Raw genomic sequence first — 22,373 nt, forward strand, 5'->3', positions numbered from 1 at the left:
GCCAATGAGAGATGAGGCTCGCAATGGCCCTGGACCAGAGGCATTGGACAGGAGGCGACGTGAAAACAAAGCTTTAGTTTAATAAAATAAAATCATGCCGGAGGCATGGTGAAAAAGAATGCATGCAAACGGCGCAAAGCTTCGCCGAAGCCGTCCGAGTCACAAACTAGCGCGATGCGCAGCACAAAGCCCTCGTAGTGGGAATTTATGATTCTTATGAAACGATAAAAAAATGCCCAACGCAAATTAAAAATACACCCCAAAACGCTACTCTAACAGAATGTAGTAAAACGAACATGTGATGACTAATTCAATAAAAGATGAAACGCCATCGGAAAAAAGAAATCACAGACAAATACGATACTCCCAAATGCGAAATTATAGCGTAGGTCTATATGTGTTTTCATTGACGTGTCAGTATTTTGTATGATGGTTAGATGGGTACTCGGTCTATATTACGAAGGGAACACTAGGTAGCGCAGTTAGCATGGATAATCTGCCTCGTGCAGCATATTGGAAACAGTGCGAAGTGTGGCGCGACTGCCTCGCTAATCGGGAGATTGTGAGAGGTAGCATGTGGGTGACACATGGGCACGATTGACAGGAGCCGCCTTCCACCACCTCCGCGCATGGAGCACTGAACAATGCGCAATGCACTGGCGCCATCTTGTAGTGGTTTTTGCTGCAAAAGGCACGTCTTGTGGGAGAACTCTCCGCGGAGACGAGAGCTCTCTTTTTCATTCACCCCTGTGTTCAGCTCCTTAGCTCAGTTAGGCTGCTGCCACCAATGCTAAACGTAGGAGTCTAAAGCATCGGGCAGTCTGCAGTCTAAAACATCGGGCAAAACATTCCGACATAGGGTTGGAACACGAAGCTTAGCTGCGACTTGCTCGTCGAGATCCCGATCCAAAGAGGCGATGGGCTACTGGTACCTCACCGCCAAGAGTCATGGCGGACTGGCACCGTCTGTCTACTTCCAAAGACTAGATAGCTTGTGGTTCCAGCCTGCAGACCACACTTCAGCTGTCTCTCAATGCACCACTCCGCCGCTCCGTCTTCCAAACCCGTTTTCCATGGCTTGCCCATCTCTCGCCGCAGCGCGCCGACTCACGTGACCAACAGGTCCAACGTGTTCAGGAATAACGCGGAGCTTCCCTCCCAGCTGTTCCATAAGCAGCACTGCGACTGCTTTGGCAATGGTGGCCACCATCATATAGGACAGGTGGGCACGCATCCTGTGTGTTAGTCAGCGAGATCTTAATGTAGCTGCATTTGTTTTTGAACATTTTGGCGCTAGACCAAAGGATCGGCAGAATCAGTAAAATGGTCAGTGTATGCGCGTTGCAACATGTAATTTCATATGACAGCCTGCCTGGTAATGCAGTATGTAATGAAAGTGTCTCCATAGTACTTAATCTTTAATTGAATGAGCATATCATATCAGGTTCACGCACGCAACATGTGGAGCCATGGCGTATGGTACGTCAGCAAAAATCAGTTTCAGATACTCCTCAGTAAACCGGTATGTTTAAGTACACCACATACGTGCCATTATCAAAAATAATTATAGGGTGGCATAGCAGTATTCCAGTAGGTGGTAGAGCAGTATTTGAAGATGTGATTGTCATGGAAATTGGATCTCATATCAGCGTCTGAAGAAAACAGGCAGTTCAGCGGTGAACACAGTTCTGGCCACATATATTCAGGGTACTTCAAATGTAGAGCAACACGCAAAATTCGTTAAGATCCACGTAACAGGTCAATTTACGTTACCTTACGTAGAAACAAAATTCTCTCTTTAATTAGTTGGCATTATAGCCAGAGGTAGTGACGCAAGGAGGTTGGAGTGTAATCAGTTACGTTCAGGTGATGAACAACAAGTCCTCTATGAGAGAAACTATGCGCAACCTGGCTGTAATACCCACAGCTTAGCGAAGCATCTGTCATCTTGTTCATATCTAGAACGTAAAGTAGATAACAGAAGATTTAGGAATCAAAAGGTAGTGGGAAAACTTCGTCGTAGCCACGTTGTGCACGCCGTACTAAGCCTTGTGGTCAAGTGCAAAGCTCACTTTCAGATTTGCTTGCAGGTAAAGAGAGTGTGCGTACAATAAGCGCTTGTTCACCGCGCATTTATGCGCACGCATAAATGCGCGGCAACTGATCAAGCTGATCACTGTGCTGCTGCGGTTCCTGTTCAACGAGTCCAAATTTCTAGGTAGCACATTTTTGAGTGCTGGCATTGCCAGCATTATACATCCAAGTTCGTCAGCTGCTACCTCACCTCCTCGAAATATCAGACAATATCCGCACCTTAGCAGTAAATCAAAACAGAAACGTACCTGCACTATTTATACAATCCAGCAGTGCACATGTACCTTGCCTCCATGACCAACGAGTCCCAATATACCTCGGCGATATTCATCAGAATCTTGTACTTATCTGCTGTCATGACAGATTTGGACACCTGGTGTGACCACTTCCCATTTCAGCGTCTTTGCCACTGTGCCTTTTGTATATTGACTAAAATGATGTGCTTGTCATTCGTCAACTACCCATTTCCTTAAAGAAATGCGCGAACCAACAGCAAATAAATCATCAGAGACAGCGGTAGCTTCCGCGTGGCACAGCGGTGTTAGCAGAGACGCCGAGACGTTGTTCCAGCCATCACGGTGCGCAATGTAGTCAAACTTGGAGCATCCCTGACACTAAAGTTGCAAAGAATTGAAATACATACAACATTCAGTGTCATGACCGGTCTCGAGGAGTGCGCGCGCTTCTCGTACGGCCTTTGCAATGGGATCTGTTTCCTCCTCCCACCGCACCGCGGTGGAGTCGCCACTGCCCCACTGCTCCGCCGCTGCGACCGCCGTTCACGCGGAAGGAGAACGCGCGCCCGCTCCAAGTCCGTCCCGCGTGAGTGGTAACCGTCAGTTCCTGATATTTCACCCCTGTGCATTATGCAAAGACCGCGCAATCAGCCTCTTCGATTTGACAGCTAAGAGTTATAAACAACAGTATAACTACCGCGCGCCATCGCGTGCTCTTCAGTATGACTTCATGGTCGCATGAGGCTTTGGTACACTCACGTGAACACTTTCTACCCGTTAAATCTGGAGAGAAACAACTCTATCAGCCTGTTGAGTTTGCCTACTGACGGGTTTTAGCCAGTGTGTAGAATTATAAGCGACCTGAAGCGTTTATATGACAGATTCCTAACAATTTCGAAGCGTATAAAATATAGCTCTTGAAATCTCAAGCGCTGCCGTTATAGTTTTGCACGAAAGCGGATTTAGCATGAATTCATGACACTGGACACATCTTTATGGCTAGCTCCTTCCCCCCAGTCCCTGATCGCCCTCAGAAAAGAGGGCGCACCGATGAACTATTCCAATTTTTTGATCGGCAAAAATAATCTTTCCCTCGTTACCTTAAACACCAGGTAAACCAGTGCGAACCATAGAGTTTCTAAAAATACCCTAGAGGGAAATGTGGCGCTAGTGTCTACGGGGGTTCTCATGAGCGTCGCCTCAACCTACATGGGAATGATGGGAAGTACAGGCTTCGGATTGACTTCGGTCTTTAGACTAGTGGCGTTTGCTTCTGGCGCAGTAAACAACGCTATACTCAAATATTATCGCGTAAAATCTAATTCTATTTCCGCAGTATGTTATATAATGCACAACACGCTACATAAACTTTGCATGACGTTGAGATGGAAGCATGGTTTACTATGGTTTGTCAGCAGGACACACCAGGGTATGCATACTTGTGCGATTCTGTTCCCAATTTAACGCCAAAGAATAATTATTTATTCATTTTTGCAACAGCAAAACAACCGTGCATGTACTTATATAAAAATACTCATCAAGTATTTCTGGAAATAAAAATGTTGTATTGTGACAAAGCGTTGCGCCCTTGAGAGGAATTCTACAAGTGTCGTCTGCTACGAAGCCTGCTCGCTGCAAACGCGAGACTTTTCTCGCAGACGACAGGCACTTGCGAACTCTCTCGCTCTTTCGAAAGGTTGCGTCGGCTGTCACAATTGCTGAACGCCTTCAAGTAATTTTAGGCACATCTGCTGCCGTGCTAGGTAGGACGCTAGTGGCCTCCTACGAGTATGCTCCATCATATTTTATATTGGCGTACCGCTTCCGAAGCGTTACAGCGTGGCTTTGCGGGTACCGATTGTGCGACACTAGACTACAGCTAGGAAGCAGCTATCTTTCCTACCACAAGTAAGTTTGTGTTCTCAAAGTCCTAAAACACGCATTTCAATGAGCACATAAACGAGCACATAATGAAGCCCTCAATAAAATTTGATTGTCAAGCCACTAGAAGTACAATTGTATATGTCTTGTATCAGTAGTGCCTTCTTTGTTCTATTATGAAGTTTCATAAAGCACGTAACGCTACAGTGCCAACCTAACACACTTAACAAACAAAGGTCTAAACGCTCAAAACATGTTCTTTCAACGTTTACGATGCCGCCGCTTTCTCGTCACGGCTTCGACGCCACACCGCGACACAAGCATCGTCCCAGTCGCTGGCCCAGCGCGCTATCGCCACTCTGAGCAACCTAACAAACGCAGAGAGCTTTGCGTTGCACTGTCCAACTGCAGGTTATAGCAATTGCGCTTGGAGCGAAACCGGAACTTTTAAAAAAATACTTGTACACTAGTTCGCCAGTCAACAGAATGCCAATCCGAAGCCTGTACTTCCCATCATTCCCATGTAGGTTGAACGATCGCAGCGCCAGATTTGCCTCTAGGTATACTAATATGAAACTCTATGAGTGCGAACAATTTCACCATTCCTTGTATCGAAGTCCCCTACCGAAGTTTTTGGCCCAGCCTATAAGGCGTCGAGGATGGCTAGCGGTGACCTCATCTTAGAGCTCCGCGATCAGAAACAATTTGAGAAACTGCCTAAACTAGTATCATTTCGGGAGACCCAAGTAGTAGTAACCCCGCACCGTACGATGAACACCACCCATGGCGTTGTCTCGGACGATGATTTGCTGGAGCTCACTGAGGATGAACTCTTGAAGGGCTTCAGTGAACAGAATGTTATAGATGTGAAAAGAATCAAGATGAGGCGAGATGGTAAAGATATTGAGACCAAACATCTAACACTCACTTTCAATTCAAGTGGCCTGCGCGAGTCAATCGAGGCCGGGTACATCAAGCTCCGTGTAAGACCATATGTGCCGAATCCCCTGAGATGTTTCAAATGCCAACGTTTCGGGCACAGCTCGCAGAGCTGCCAAGGTCGCCAAACATGTGCGAAATGCAGTGCCCATGAACACACGTCTGAAGCTTGCGAGAACTCTTTGCATTGTGTAAACTGTGACGGAGAGCACGCCGCGTACTCGCGATCGTGCCCGTCTTGGAAAAAAGAAAAAGAAATTGTCATGATCAAAGTGAAAGAAAATATATCGTTCAAGGAGGCACGTAGGTGGGTGGCATACCTGCCTAAGAACACATTTGCCGAAGTGGCGCGTCAGGGGGCCGCGCCACTACGGTTTCCGGCGGCTGACCGTCCCACACCTAGTGAGGCGGCAGTGACGCCATCCGCCCCCCCACCCCTCCCCGGTGGCTGCAGCTAGTGCTGCTACGCCAACCCCGCAGAAGGGGCCATCTACCTCCGGGCAGGTGACCTCAAAGGCCTCGTCCAACGTGCCGAGGCCTTCACGCCAAACAAAGCGCTCGGAAGAGGGCGTGTCCAGCGCCTCGCAAGAGGCAATGGACAGAACCACCAGCAAGACGGCGCCACCAGCGCCTAAGGAGCGGTGAGGCACTCTCGATCGCTCCAAAAGAGACAAAACTCCCGTCATGGTGCCTGAAAAAGGCCCGTGAGCTAATCGTCGTGTCTTGAACACACATCAATAAACACAAATAGCATAATGGGTACACAAATACTACATTGGAATGTACGAGGAGTTTTGAAAAACCTCGATGGCATTAGAGAACTACTACACAAACACAATCCCAAGTTGCTGTGTGTTCAGGAGACACATATGAAACCTACAAACACAAACCTTCTTCGCAATTACTTCATCTTCCGAAGAGACCGCGATGAGGCTAACGCCTCTGGCGGAGTAGGAATAATAGCGGACAAGTCTGTGGCTTGCCGACACGTCGCCCTTCCGACGACCCTTGAGGCAGTGGCAAACGGGTTATTCTCTTTAATAAATTAATCACTGTCTGTTCTATTTATATACCCCCGAACGATCATCTAAAGAAAACAGACTTTTACAACCTTGTTATCCAACTTCCCGAACCTTGCATATTTGTGGGAGATTATAAGGCTCACCACACGATGTGGGGAGACTCACGATGCGACGCGAGAAGTCGATTAGTAGAATACTTTTTAGTAAACACGGGAACATGCCTTCAATAAAAACGAACCGACTTATAATATGTATCACCACTTACATTCTTCCATGGACCTATCTATCGGCTCCGCAGATCTTTTCCCTTACGTAGAGTGGAGCGTTATTAAAGATCCATACGGAAGTCACCATTTTCCGATACTTTTAAACTTGATTGAAGAACATCAATGCCCTTCATATACGTCTCGGTTGAAGCTATTCTGCCGACTGGCAGCATTTTAAGGAATCGACCTACCTATCACGAGATTTTATCACCGATTTTAGTATTGACAACGCGGTAGCGTATTTTACCGCTTTTATCATCGAGGCAGCGAATAACTTCATCCCACAATCAAGCGGTATCTCATCCATAGATGAGTTCCATGGTGGAATGAGGAATGCAAGGAGGCGCAGAAAAAACAAAATAAAGCGTGGGACATACTGCGCCGATACCCCACTACAGAAAATCTGATACAATTCAAAAACATTAAATCCCAGGGAAGGCAGACGCGAAGGCAAGCAAAGAAGACAAGCTGGGAAAGATTCTTGTCCGGCATTAACTACCATAAACATGAGGCAAAATTATGGAACGGGCTGAGGAGACTAAAGGAACACTATTTCAGCCATTGCCCCTTCTTGATACAGAAGGAAACAAGTTGGAAGATCAGGCTGATGCTCTTCGTGAACACTTCGAGCGCGTGTCTAGCTCCGCTCAGTATTCGGAGAACTTTCTTAAACATAAAGCAATACAAGCACTTAAGCCACTAAATCGGAAATCCACCCCAAACGATCCTTATTATCGTCCTTTTACGATTGCGGAACTTAAAGCTTCCTTGTCAGTACGTCGGAGCTCTGCACCAGGCCCCGATAGAATCATGTATGATATGCTTAAGCACCTACACCCCGACACACAAATCACGCTACTTACACTTCGCAATACTATCTGGGCTGCTGGTTATCTCACATCAAAGTGGAAGTAGGCTATTGTGATCCCTGTTTTGAAGCATGGTAAAGACACTTCATTGCTCACTAGCTACCGTCGCATAGCGCTTACAAGCTGCCTCTGTAACCTTTTTGAAAAAATGATCAATCGCCGTCTCATACATCTCCTAGAGTGAAGTAAAATGCTTGACCCATTTGAATGTGGTTTTCGGGAAGGGCGATCTACAACCGACCATCTCGTGCGCATCGAAGGGAGCATTCGTGATGCCTTCGTGCACAAACAATCGTTTCTATCTGTATTTCTGAATATGGATAAAGCGTACGACACAACCTAGGTGGTTCGATATCCTGCGCGACCTTTCGACGCTGGGCATCCGCGGCAATAAGTTAACTATTATAGAGAGCTACCTAGAAAACCGTACATTTCGGGTGAAAATAGATGCTGCACTGTCGCGTACATTCATACAGGAAACTGGGGTACCCCAGGGTGGAGTACTCAGCTGCACGCTCTTTGTCGTAAAGATGAACACGCTTCGGGCGTCATTACCACCAGCTATTTTTTATTCCGTCTACGTAGACGATATACAAATAGGTTTCAAATCATGCAACCTCACAGTCTGCGAGAGACAGGTACAGCAGTCCCTAAACAAGGTGTCCATGTGGGCAGACCAAAATGGATTTAAAATCAAGCCCCACGAAAGTTGCTGTGTTTTCTTTACAAGAAAGAGAGGCCTGTTCCCAGATCCTTTTCTAGAACTGGGCGGACAACAAATTTCTTTTAACAATGAGCACAAATTTCTAGGTGTTATACTTGACTCCAAGCTTACAATAATTTCACTCATAAAATGTCTAAAAACAATATGTATCAAAACAATGAACCTACTTAAAATCCTATCCCACACAACATGGGGTAGCGACAGGAAGTGCCTGTTGAATCTTTACAGGAGCCTAGTTCGATCACGAATAGACTATCGTGCCGTAGTATATCACTCTGCCGCCCCGAGCGCGCTAAAGATGTTAGATCCCGTTCACCATCTAAGAATCCACCTGGCCACTGGCGCATTTAGAACAAGCCCTGTTGAAAGTTTGTAAGTGGTCACTCCATTTTCGGAGAACATACATCAGCTTTAACTATTTTCTGAAAGTGCGCTCTAATAAGGAACATCCGTGTTTCACAACCGTTAACAACTTGACGTGTGAAACACTTTTTCGTAATAGACACTCTATGAGATTACCTTTCTATGAGATTACCACTGCATGTAAGAGAACTTCTCGAAGAAATGGACGTCCCATTTCTCGAACATCGCCGAATGCCTGCAGTTAAGCTATTACCGCCTTGGCAGTGGCAGGTGATAGAATGTGACGTATCTTTTGTAAAGGTCACAAAGAACGCTCCTGAGCTTGAAATTGCCATGCATTTCCGTGAGCTTCAATTGAAGTACTCCTGCTCCGCGTTTTACACAGACGCTTCAAAATCACATGCTGAATCTGACTGAATCTGACGTGTTGAACCCTATAACAAGTACCTTCGCTTCAGATGTCTACGTAGTACTGTGTGCAGTGAAACATATAAAGAAACTGAAACTCGACAAAGCCATCATATCCACAAACTCGTTAAGTCTTGTAAAAGCACTCATTTCTTTTCAAAAGCATACGAATCCTGTCTTCAATGAACTCTACGCACTCTTATGTAAGATGAACTTATCACATAGGCATGGGCACATAGGCACTCTGTTTGGTTCCTGGCCATAGAGGAATCGATGGAAATGTGCTTGCCGACGAGATCGCCAAATCAATAGCATCGCAAGGCATTCGTTCTGCTGCTGTCACTGCCACAGACATAAAGCCTTTTCTAAGAAACAAACTCCGAAAGCACTGGCAACGCTTGCAGGACGCAAAAACATGTAATAAGCTTCACCTAATTAAGCCGAAGTTAGGTTCCTGGCACCCAACTACGAAAGTACGAAGAACCGATGTCCTATTCACTAGACTGAGAATAGGACACACATTTGGCACTCACAAGTTTCTCTTGACTGGCAATGAGCCTCCAACCTGTGGTAAACGTGGTGACCGGTTGACCGTCCTCCATGTCTTCCTGGAGTGCCGGGAAGCCGAAAGAGACAGGAGAAAGCATTTTCCTTTTGCATAGAGCCATTGTATTCCCCTGCATCCGGCGATGTTCCTTGGTGACGAACCGCTTTTTAAGACCAAAGCAGTCCTCACCTTTTTGAAAGATGTTGTGCTCCATGTCACAAGCCCATTAATTTCGTAGCGCATCCTTTTTCCAGAGAATGCTGCTACGATAGTTTTCTTTGTAAAGCACATGCCTCTAGGCCCTTGGCTTTCAAGGGCTCTGGTGAGGCAGTAGTGCTCTAGAAAATTTTAGCAACTCACAGACTTTATATATTGCATCATTATGCATTCTAATCTTCATATTACACGTCAATAATCATTCACATAATTTTACTTCACGTAGATTTTATGTTATATATATGAACTCTGTTAGGCCTTTTACAGCCACGTCACATCAAGTTCACAGAACACATCGGTCCACTGCGAACCCATTAACACTAGCATGGCGCTTATTGGCCGCACCTGGCCCTTGCGCCATTAAACATCATATATTCATTCATTTTGAAAGCATGTCGGTGATGGGCCGGTTGAGGCGCTCCATGAGGCCGTTGGCCTGTGGGTGGTAGGACGTGCTGAACTTGTGCTTTGTCGAGCAGGAGCGGAGCATGTCCTCGACGACCGCCGACAGAAAGCTGCGGCCACGGTCAGTGAGTAATTGGCGCGGAGCACCGTGCATTAAAATGATGTCAGCAACGTCAGTAGCACAACTTGTCGGAAGGGCTCTGGTGATTGCGTACTGCGTAGCATAATCAGTAGCGACGGCGGCCCATTTATTTCCGGAGCCCGAGAGAGGAAACGGCCCAAGAAGGTCCAGACCAACACGGAAAAAGGGTTCCGGTGGGATGTCCATCGGCTGGAGATATCCAGCTGGAGGTGTGGAGGGCTTCTTCCGGCGCTGACAGGGCTCACAAGCGGCAACGTAGCGCCGCACGGAGCGGGCTAGACCCGGCCAAAAGAATCGACGGTGAACACGGTCGTATGTGCGCGAGACGCCCAAGTGTCCAGCCAAGGGAGCGTCGTGAAGTTGTTGGAGGACAGTCGAATTCAGGTGTGATGAAATTACGAGCAGAAGGTCAAGGCCATGTGGATCGAGATTGCGGTGGTCTAATGTCCCCTCCTTAAGGGGAAACATCCGGAGAGAGGCGTAGCCAGGCGTTGAATCCAGGTGGTCGATGAGGACTCATAATGAAGGATCGCGGCATTGCTCGTTGCCGATTACAAGCAACTGGGACACAGAGAAAACGCAAGCGATGGCGTTCGCATCACCCGGTTCGTCGACGGGGCAGCATCGGCATCCTGCTGCAAGCGTCCCGTCTTATATACCACGGAGAAGGTATATTCTTGCAGGCGTAACGCCCAGCGAGGGAGTCGTCCCGTGGTGTCCTTGAGCGAGGATATAGCCAGCAGAGCGCGTAGTGATCAGTGATGACACAGAAGGGGCGTCCGTAGAAGTATGGATGAAACTTCGCAACAGCTCACACAAGAGCGAAGCACTCGCGCTCTGTGATTGAATAATTGCGCTCAGCAGTTGATAGAAGTCGGCTGCCAGAGGCTATAACGCGATCATGTCCACGCTGGCATTGTGCTAACACTGCTCCTATGCCGTGAGCACTGCCATCAGTTCGAACTTCCGTTGAGGCAGACGGGTCAAAGTGGGCCAGAATTGGAGGCGTGGTAAGAAGAGTAGTGAGCTGCGAAAAAGATGCGGCATGGTCAGGTTCCCAAGAAAATGGGGCACCTTTCTTCAAGAGGTCGGTCAGAAGACGTGCGATGTTCGCAAAGTCCTTCGCAAATCGTCGGAAATAAGAGCACAGCCCTACGAAACTACGAACATCCTTGGTAAACTTCGGAACAGGAAGGTTCGTACCGGCGCGAATTTTGTCCGGATCAGGTTGCACGCCTCTGGCGTCCACGAGGTGTCCAAGGACAGTGATTTGGCGGCGAGCGAAGGGACATTTTGACGAATTCAACTGGAGACCGGCGCAGCGGAACACGTCAACAATCGCTGAAAGACGGTCTAGATGCGTGTCAAATGTGGGCTAATAAGCGATGACGTCGCCCAGATAGCACAAACAGGTGGACCACTTCAACCCCTGAAGCAAAGATTCCATCCTTCGTTCGAAGGTGGCGGGCGCGTTACAGAGACCGAAAGGCGTCAGCTTGAACTGATAAAGGCCGTCAGGGGTAATAAATGCAGTCGTCTCTCGGTCCATGTCGTCGACGGATATCTGCCAGTAGCCGGACAGTAAGTCGACAGAAGAAAATGAGGTAGCACTGTACAAGCAGTCTAGAGCGTCATCAATACGTGGGAAAGGGTAGACGTCCTTTTGTTGTGATTTTTTTCAGGTGGCGATAATCTGCACAAAAACGCTACGTTCCATCCTTCTTTTTCACAAGTACGACGGGAGAAGCCCAGGGACTACAGGAAGGCTCGATAATGTCCTTTGCAAGCATCTCTGTAACTTCCTGTTGGATAACAGTTCGTTGGCACGCAGCAACATGATATGGACGTCGGTGAATAGGGTTCGCATCGCCAGTGTTTATGTGATGGGTCACGGCGGACGTTTGACCTAAGGGTCGATTGTCAAAGTAAAAAATGTCGCGATAGCTGTCAAGAACGCGGCAAAGGGCTTCAGCTTGAGCAGAAGTAAGGTCAGAGGAAACCATCTTCTCTATGTCGACATCAGTACAGTGCGATGACGTCACGGTATGGGCTGAGTTGTAACGATCTTCCACTGTGAATGGCTCGATCTCATCATCCTGCAAAGCGCTAATTATAGCCAATGAAATCCTCTGAGGCAGAACATGCGCGAAATTGACAAGGGGAAGGCAGGTGCGGTTGCCAGTAATTGTCAGCACAGTGCGCGGCACGGTAACACCATGTGTAAGTATAACTGCCGGAATTGGTGCGACCACGTAATTACCGTCAGGTACAGCTGGTGAGGACAAGTCGACGTGCGTCACAGATTGAGGCGGTAGGCGAATAAAATCCATGCAGCTCAAACGGCTTGGAGGCGGGTCCACAGGGTCGGAAGAAGAGGCAAGTCAGGGCGAAGTGAGCCGGCCGAACAGTCAATGAGGGCCGAATGATTGGCAAGGAAATCCAGACCGAGAATGAGTTCGTGACGGCAATGCTCAATGACGGGGAAGAGAACGACGGTGTGTCTCTCAGCAATGGTGAGTCGGGCAGAGCACATGCCAACAATAGCGACTGTCCCTCCGTCGGCGACTTGTACAAATCGGTTTAGGGCGGGCGTCGGCACTTTCTTGAGCCGACGGCGAAGAGCAGCACTCATAATGGACACATGCTCCCTGGTGTCAATCAACGCGCACACATGAACATTGTCGACGAGAACGCCCAAAATATTCTTGTTCGTGGGTAAGGTGAAGCGAGGATTTTGAGCCAATGTCGTGTTTGAAGCTTCACCTCCAGAAGTTGCACTGTCTGGTTTTCCGGTCGGGGGTACGGCGAGTAGATCGGAGAAGGAGCATGGCGTGACGGGGGCGAACGCGATTGACGACGGGAGGGAGAAGGCGAGCGGGAGTAGCGGGGTCGTGTCAAAGGTGTCGCAGGGTCAGAGGATGGAGCGGGCATAGAAGGGGTGAAGGAAAAGGGCGCGCTAAAGGGACGAGGGTGGTAATCAAGAGATTGGCGTATCGGAGAAGTCCAGCGGCTACGGCAGTGGCGAGCGACATGTCCAATGCGTCGGCTGTTAAAACAGATCGGCTTGTCGTCCACGGTTTTCCATTCGGAGGGGTTGCGCTGTCTGTAAAAGGAGTAAGAAAAACGCAGTGGGGACGTGCTTGGACAAAGAGGTTCTGAGCGTATGGAACTTATGAAATGCAGGCCGACGTTGGACAACTCTTGACGGAAGACGGCCTGGATCAAGTAGATTGTCACCGGAGAATGATCAGGTAACGGGAATAAAGGGGCCGCCGGTTGTGCCGCTTCGACCGCACGACGAATGATGCGGGTCAAGTTGTCACATCGTGACGGCTGGTGGAAGAAGACGTCACAGGACGACGTAGCTGCTGTGTTGGGAAGTCGCGTGATGTGCTGGGATACCCGGCGGCTTTTAGCATGCTTGAGACGGTGACACTCTTTGAGGATCGCATCGATTATGGTGACGTTCGTAAACACCAGCAAATTGAAGGCGTCGTCAGGAATGCCTTTGAGGACGTGATTAACCTTATCGTCCTCAGACATGGTTGGGACAGCCTTTGCACAAAGGGCCAAGACGTCGAGAATGTACGACACGTAGGACTCGGTCGACGTCTGTACACGTGTGGCAAGGGCTTTCTTGGCATTGTCTTCGCGACCGAACGGATTGCCAAAAAGTCGCGGAGCTTCTCTTTGAAGAGATCCCAGCTCGAGATCTCCTCTTCGTGAGTCTGGAACCATGCAAGTGGAGCTCTATCGAGGTAGAATAGAATGTTCGCAAGCATAATAGTCGGATCCCACCTGTAATTGGTGCTGACACGTTCGTATAAGCGGAGCCAGTCGTCAACATTTGGATTTACGACTCCGTTGAAAACATCAGAATCCCGAGGGGGGCAGACGGTGGCGTAGGTCGGGGCTGCAGGCGGAGGGGGATGCGTAGATGAAGTGCCGCGAGCCGGAGCCGAAGTTGCACTGTCGCCGTTACGACCGCTGCAAAGCTCCATGATGGGGACGGGGAACGTCCACCTCCACCATATTAAGGTCACGTGCAGCTGGAGCCCAATACTATATACAATATATTTACAGGGAAGTTAACGGAAGACCAAAATGGCGACGCTATATAAAGCGGGCCCACGTTGTCTTCCTCCTCAGTGCAGCGGCTGTGCCGCAGCAATACTAAGCCTGATATCGAGGGTTCTTGGGTTTGCATGTATCTTTCAATGCAACAAAAACAGTAGGCTAGCAGACAAGGCGCAGAAAGCAGACGCCATGGCACAAGGGTTCCGAAAAAATGAGATGGCGCTCAATAAAAAAAAGTATGGCAGATAATTTTTTTTATCAATTCCGGAGGCAACGACACATCGGGTTATGTAAGCGCACGCTCCACCCAGGCAACTGTCACCTAGCGGTGGAGGCACGTCTCTTCCTTCTTTTGAGCAAATTATTTCACTTTTGTTTCTACGCATGCCACTTTTTTTCATGCGTCCTTCTGTGGCCGCACTAGCTACGCACGTGGAGAAAAGTAACCTGTGTACCGGCGGGGATGCCACAAGGTCACACTTTGCACTTTCCAAAAGGTGTCATTTACGCTTGCTTGTGCTTTAGAATAGTTCAGGTACTCATCTCAAATGACAGTTGCGGTGTCCATGACAAAATGTGACAACTAACAAATAAGAAACATTGCGATTTGGAATGACAGGGAGCCTCCTTTTTGTCAGTAGTTCTCTCAGCGTCTGCTTTGGGCGTCTAACACTGACTATACAGTGCTTCGGTGGTGTATGGAAGTGGAAACTCTGCAAAATGGCAACAGCGCGAGATGACAGCCAACAGCAACATTTGCATGCATAACTCAAATGGGTGCAACTCATGAACTGATGGGTCGATGGGTGGACTGGTTAATTTTGGGGCTTTCACTATAACCTTTCAGAATAACAAATGATTTTCGGTGGTCCCGCGTGATTCATTACATCGAGATTTGACTGTATGTGATCGCTGCCATCACTGCGGTTCTGTTGAAGCACAGTTTTGGTTTTCCACGTACTGTTATAAGTCTATGGTACAATCTTGTCTTGCGGTGGTGAATTTCAGCTTGTGCTCACAAGTTCTCCCGCAGGGCATGGCGCTCACTATGGTGACAACTTCCTACGACTACGTCATCTCAGCCTTCTCTTCACCTGATGTTGCTTGCTCACACACCGCTCATATGTCGTCTTGTTCAACTGATCTGTCTCCAATCGACCTGAACAAAATGATCACTCCAGATCTTTTGCTCCATCAAACTGACCATCTCTTCGCTTCCTGTCCTCTAATTGGGATGTCTTTGACCTTTGTGATCGTCCTCAAGTTGAAATCAAACCTGCGGTTTCAAGCACCCTATAAACACTGGCGATGACCATCCAATCAAGCGACAGTCATACCGGGTACCTTCAGCTGAGCGCCACATCATTCAAAAGGAAGCTGACAAGATGCTCGCCAAAGATATAATCGAGCCGTCCTGCAGCCCTTGGGCTTCTCGTGTGATTCTTGTTAAAAAGAAAGACGACAGTTGGAGATTTTTCTTCGGCTACTGGCAACTTAACAAGATCACAAAAAAAGAGAAGTACCTGCTCCCATGCATAAAAGACAGCCTGGATTGCCTTCACGGCGCCAAGTATTTTTCTTCAGTCAACCTGCGATCAAGGTACTGGCAGATTGCTGCTGATGACACTGACCGTGAGAAAACCGCTTTCGTTACCCCTGATGGCCTTTATCTTTTTAAAGCCACGCCCTTCGGCTGATGCAACACCCCAGCCACCTTCAAACACATGATAGACAACCTCGTATGCAGTTTTAACTGGACCACTTGCCTGAGTTATTTTTATGACATCGTTGAATTTTGCCCACCGACATCGTAAATGCACCTCGACCGGCTTTCTTCTATCCTTTCTGTGTTTTGTAAAGCCAGCCTGAATCTATGCGCCATTTCAGAATTGGTGCTGTTTTGGTCCAGCATCAATATGGGCATGTTTGTGTTGTTGCCTATGCCACCCGCTTCCTTTCCCAAGCCGAACAGAACAACTGAATCACGGAACTGGAGTGTTCTGTTCACGTTCGGGTAGTGGGCTAATCTCGCCACTACTTAATGGCCGGCATTTCGCCGTCACTATCGATCACCAAGCACCTTGCTGGCTTTTGTACCTGAAGCATCCCACCGGGCGTCTTGGTCGCTGGGCACTGCGGCTCGAAAATCCTCATCCCCTACTCTGTTCCTTATCAGTCTAGCAGATTGCACCGGGATACTGACTGTTTGTCCCGCAATCTCATGGATCCGCCTGGAGCCTCTAATGATGCGCCTGCATGTGTACTCTCACTCTTCTCTTTAAGCCACATTTGTGATGAAGTGCACCATTATCGCATCTAATGCGAGTTTATTCAGAAGCTGGATTCTGTGGCGCCCGAGCCATCCCTTCTCCTCTGTGTGCTTAAGTACGGCACATCATACCACCACACCGGACAGACGCAAACTGTTGCTTGCCGTTCCCACGTAACTGCACTTGAGTGTCCTCGGCCAGTTTTATCACGCCACAACCGCTGGTCACCTTGGAGTTTCCTGGACCTACGACCACGTTCGGCATCGCTTCTTTTGGCGTGGTTGTTACCACTCCGTTTGTCGCCAAGTCACTGTTTGTGAACCGTCTCAACGCCGAAAGAAAGCACCTATGCCTCCTGCTGGATTCCTAAGCCCCTTGACATCCCATCTGATCCCTTCTTCCGAGTTGGCCTTGATTTCCTAGGTTCTTTCCCAGCCTCTACTCTTGGTAACGAATGGATTGCTGTTGCTGCAGGCCACACCACCCGATATGCAATTACATGCATTCTTCCTGCCAGCTGTGCGATGGACATCGCTGATTTTCTGCTACACGATGTGATCTTACATCATGGAGTTCCTTGTCAACTCAACACCGACCGTGGTTGCTACTTTCTCGCTGGTGTTATCGATGGCGTGCTTCATTCCTACGCCACAACACACAAATATATGACGGCTTACCACTCGTAAAACTAACGGCGTGACTAAATTCTTCAACCGGGCGCTAAATTACATGCTTTCTGTGTATGTCATTTCTGAACATCAAGAATAGAAGGTTGCATTGCCCTTCATTACATTTGCCCACAATTCCTCCCGTCATGATACCGTTGGTTTTTTACTTTTTTAACTTCTGTTTAGCCACGACCTAATATTGACTTTTGGCGCTATCGTCTTCGCTGCCATCCATTCGCCCACTGAGTGCGCCTGCGATGCCATTTCCAGAGCTGACGAGGCATGCAAGATTGCTCGCCATAGCCTCACTATATCGCAAGGTCACCAGAGGTACAGCTATGACACCTGTCATCGCAACATTATCTGTACTCTGGTTGCCCTTGCGCTTCTATGGACTCCGACTCGGCGTGTTGGACTCTCCAAAAAATTTATTTCTCGGAACTCTGCACCCTACCGTGTCTTAAGACATGTAACAGACTTCACTTACGAGATTTGCCCGCTTGAGTCTTTCTCTCCCTGCGTTTCGCTACCTGCAGACGTTCATGTATCCCGCCTCAATCCTTACCTCTCACCCACACCATAACAAGTACCGTGATGATGCTTCAGCAGCCGGGGGTCATGTCATGATTATTCCTCAAAAGGAGCAATAATGAAGAAGACGATCTTGATCTGGGGTGTGGTTTTGACCATATGGTTCAGAACTTATACGCCTTACAAATATATTGTATACACATCTTCCTGTTGTGTATGCTTCCACAAAACAACATTAATTCAGATAAGTGCACAACTCTCCCAAACCAAACCCAAATGAGAAGCATGGCCGGTTAAGAATATTACCCGGAATGTATCTTTATGTACACCTTCATAGAAGGCTGCGATTGTTACCGTAGAGAAAGTGGTAAAAAACTGCTACCGCAGAGAAATCGGCCAAAAAACTGCTGTGTGTCATTGATCATACCACATAGTTTGCACTGTGCCTCGATTTCCACAGCATTTTCATTGACTTTCTCTATTTACAATGACATTTAGGGATATTTATTATTGGTGCCTGTACAAGTCATGTAAAATTTAACTATAAGAAGAATACTGTAGTGTGAGAACGCACTCTAGATTACGATTCCTTTGATTACAAAAAAGTCGTATTCTAACAATCGCAAGAAGTCACCTGAAGTGACCACAAGTTTTCGGAAGTGAGCGGGACAAAGCAACAAACCTAAATTTTGAAGTGAAAATAAAACTCAAAGACGACCATTGAGAGAGCCGAACTACTAGCTAATGGCAGCACGTGGAGAATGGCACATAAAGCTTGTTTTTACCGTTTGGGGGAGGGCTTGTCTTTGTAAACACTGGACTGCCAATTTTTGTGCATGGGATATTCACCATTATAACAAATTTTGCACAACAAACTGCGTCAACATCAAAAAGGCAACACAGCATCTAATTCAGCTTTGCCTTAAAGAAAGGAAAGGTGCCTGCTGTTGACTTTTTCTAATTATTGGAAGGCAGCCTTAAAGCACAGCAAACAAAATAACTATATAAATGAATGCAACCCGGCATTGTGCCAATGTCAAGTAATATTTCTTAGTGAGAGTAATCTTGAGTCTACTTACTGACGACAGCATGCCAGTCACTGTGTAGGCCACTCTAGGTAGTCTGAGCAAGGGCTCGCAGGAGTGTCATGTGCTTTGGCAAGTCCTCAGCAGGTGGTACACATTGGCGCCTTTTGCCAGTATCGTATAGTTGCAACGGGTGGCAATGTATTTGATGAAGCCCTTCCACTTGCGGCAGCAGCGTTGAGGTTGACCACAGCCCAGATTTACATCAGGGGAACTTCCTCCACCTTTGTGAGGTTGCTGGGGAAAGAGTGGGCACATGGAAAAAGTGTGAACTCGGGTGTAATTTTTCTGGTTTTGACAAATGGCTAATGAGTACTGCTCAAGAGGTGTTGGTGGTGCTTGTTCCTGTTGTAGTGTGCGTTGTTATCTGCGATGGCAATGAAAGAGTCTAAGCTGTTTCCCTAAATGCAGTGCAGGTGATTATCGAAAGGGCAGTCATTACGAAGTTTCATATGTATCTCCTGACAGAGTAATGGAGTTTCACTGACTCAATTAACTGCTTAATTGCGCTCAGGGAATCAGTTTCGGGGAATATTTTTGGGGTAATGCTTGATAAACGCTTAGGCTGCCTCAACGGACTCATGTATGGCTTGTAGTTCATGTAAAGTTAGACATCCATCTCTGCTGTATTATGCACTGGCACACAATAGTGGCCGGCGTGCACAAGCATGGATCAAATGGTCGCAAAGCAAAGTAAATGCCTGCCTGCTCAGGAACTGGAGTCACTCGCAACTTGAGGCCGATTTTGCTGGAATACGGGCGAATGTGTAGCACTCACACACGTGCGCCAAACTTTAGGCACAGGTCATTCTTCTTTGCTACAATACTTTTAAGTATACATTCTGTAAAATTCTACAGGCGAAACCTTGTGCCACTTCTAAAGTGAAGCTTTCTGTGTGAACCGTATTTGATTTTCCCGATTGTGGCTGCTGGGTGCTGATATTTCGCCACGTAGCTGAGGCCTAAAAAAGTGAATTACGTGCCCGACGGCGGCATTGAACATCGGTCCCCCAGAACAGCAACCCGTGCTCTAACCATGAGGCCATAACTGTAGGTGTACTTCTATTGTGCCAAAACCAACTCACTTTCCGAGATGATCACTGTGCACATCACGTTGCGTTGCACGAGCACATTAGTCTTCCCCTCACACAGATTTCATGATGAGCATTACGCCTGCATTATTTTTTCATGGAGAGGAACAGCTGAAACATGCATTTAGCTACCAGATTAGACAGATTCAGCAAAGCATTGCTTACGCTCGACTCGCATTTCAAGCAAACAGGTGGCTGCGGAGAAATGCGCCGACCTAACTTGTTGACAAGCACGTCTTTCTGAAATGTGAGCAATGCACAGTAAGCTAGGCTGCATAATGGCCAAGAAGTCAAATGTATACATTACGCATTACGCATGTACGCATGCTGTGTGTAAGTAACCTAGAAGAATTTTGACAGATGTGTGCGACAGACTTAAGCGTGCCGTGCAAAGTGTGCAATTAAGTATAAGGTTTCAAAAATGTGCATCACTGCCGATTGCAGCGGCGCTACTACCCAGCATTTTCAGCCGCCTCTTCCCGTGCCATGCAACATGGCAGAAATGACACTATGGCAAGTTATCCGATTGGTTATGCACATAACATCACCGGGAATGCTTGCAACACGCCTCTTCATTAAGCTTATTTTCAATGCCATACGTATACATAGTGATGTGTGTGCCCTTAAAAATCAGGACACAAATGCAGTGGACTTAGATACTTCTTCAAACAAATGGCCCACTTGTGCTTTAGAATTGGCATTGCTTCTATAGCCCCGGCAATAGCAATGGATGTGCTGCAGAAGCATTTTCACTTGAGAATATGAATGAGGATGTCTTCTCTGGTGGCTGGAACACGAACGGTACCAGCGCGGTACCCTCGCTTTTTCCTCATCTTGAACTGCAAGTGTGTGCAGGGAGTAAACTGCAGTGACCACACGCTGCAGAAAACGTGAGCACTGTACATTAATGTTAACGTCAACTATTGCTCATTCTTGTTGTTTTCTTCTGTCTTCTGTGCTCTTTCGTAGTTCGTGTGTTCTGTGGCTATGTAAATGTGTAGTGGAAATATATGATACAGTTGCAAGTTAGCGCTCACCGTTGTGTGTTCGTATTACTAGACGATCAACTGCGATTTCGAAAAGAATGGTGCTTTCAGCAGCAACTGCAGTGGTCAGATAGCCAAGATTTGTGTACGATTTGCCTAAAATGGTTGCATTGGCAGGAATCCTAACAAGTCAATATCCAAAAACAAAGCGTTGAAGGCAATTTAACGTGCTTTACAACCTGTCAAAACATGTCAGAAAGCCATCATCTTGAGTTAGACTTTTGTGTAGTGCTACCATCTATGGCTCTCACAAAAAAATTGGAGGTTCAATTGTCAATGCAGTTTTTTTTCTTTGTATATAGTTGTTAAAGGAACACTAAAGGGAAAAATGATTTCTTCTGCATCAGTAAATTACCGTTGTACAACATCAAAAACACCACTCTTACAACGATAAGACGTTTCGTAAGCCAGAAAAAGCGCAAGAACAAAATACGGCTGGCGACGCCTACTTAAGTTCTCGCACCTGGGAGCTGTGACGTGTTGGACTTTGATGGCATCTTCTAGGGCCTACTAATTATATATAGCGGTACAGATTGACTACATTGTGTTCTAAAAGAACCAAATAATGAACATGGCAAGTTTCCGGAACCTTTATTCAGCCAACGTGGCCCAAATACGCAAACATACTTTGGAATCCCTGACATCACGCTGACGTACCGGCGCTGGAGTTCCGGTGCGAAACTCAAATACTGATACTCGGACCTTCATTTTCTCATCTAATAATCAAAATATTTTTTTAAATGACTGCCTGCAGGGTTCTCAAACAATGCTTCATTAGTCTAAACTGATTTATTGTTTCGCTTTAGTGTCCCTTTAAGTCTAGAGTAGATGAAGCATTATGAATAACCTGTTTCAACACATTCACCAGTTAGGGGCAACTCTAGCTTAGCTATGGCAGCACTTATTTTTTCCGCTTGTAGTTACAAAAAAATATTACAAGCATAATATAGAGACAATCAGAAACGTATGTATTATATATATATACTACACACAACTTATCAGACGATTATCACAATTGAATATTGGAAACAGCTACTTTGTAGTTTGTACATCGCGTATAAACTTGTAGCAAACACCTGCGGTGATGTTCGGCTTTTTTCATTTCATGTAGGGCAAGTCAATGAATACTGCTCATGCTGCTCTTCCTCTACCCGCCATGCCAAGTCTTCAAAGTCGACTCTATGTAGCCCAGGCTTAAGGACAAAGAACTGTAACAAATGGACTGCGTGGAGTGGACCTTAAGCACTACAGTAAACCTGTCTGTTGTCTGCAGCATTCCACTGACAATTATGAAATTCCAGTTTGGGTTAACTGTTAAACCGGAGACTCCAACCTTCATTATGTAGTAATTGGCATTTTATTACTAGCTAAAGGTGAACAGAATTTCAAAACAGCACATTTAAACAGATTTGACCGCTCATTTTGTTGTAGCTTTAAGGCGAAATAGACAACACGGTAGTACTTTTAGCTTTTCTTAACTTAACGGCCTGAAG

General features: G+C 47.0%; 1 long non-coding RNA gene across 1 annotated transcript in view; it reads left to right on the plus strand.

Annotated features, from left to right (window-relative positions):
• Positions 1-22,373, plus strand: part of LOC135913636 (uncharacterized) — a 94,442-nt gene extending 72,069 nt beyond the window's left edge. The window contains exon 4 of the long non-coding RNA XR_010568080.2: positions 21,992-22,373. This is a non-coding gene — a long non-coding RNA (uncharacterized lncRNA). The remainder of the gene's footprint in view (positions 1-21,991) is intronic.

The sequence above is a fragment of the Dermacentor albipictus genome, chromosome 6 (genome assembly GCF_038994185.2).
Source record: "Dermacentor albipictus isolate Rhodes 1998 colony chromosome 6, USDA_Dalb.pri_finalv2, whole genome shotgun sequence".
In the NCBI taxonomy this organism is placed as follows: domain Eukaryota; kingdom Metazoa; phylum Arthropoda; class Arachnida; order Ixodida; family Ixodidae; genus Dermacentor; species Dermacentor albipictus.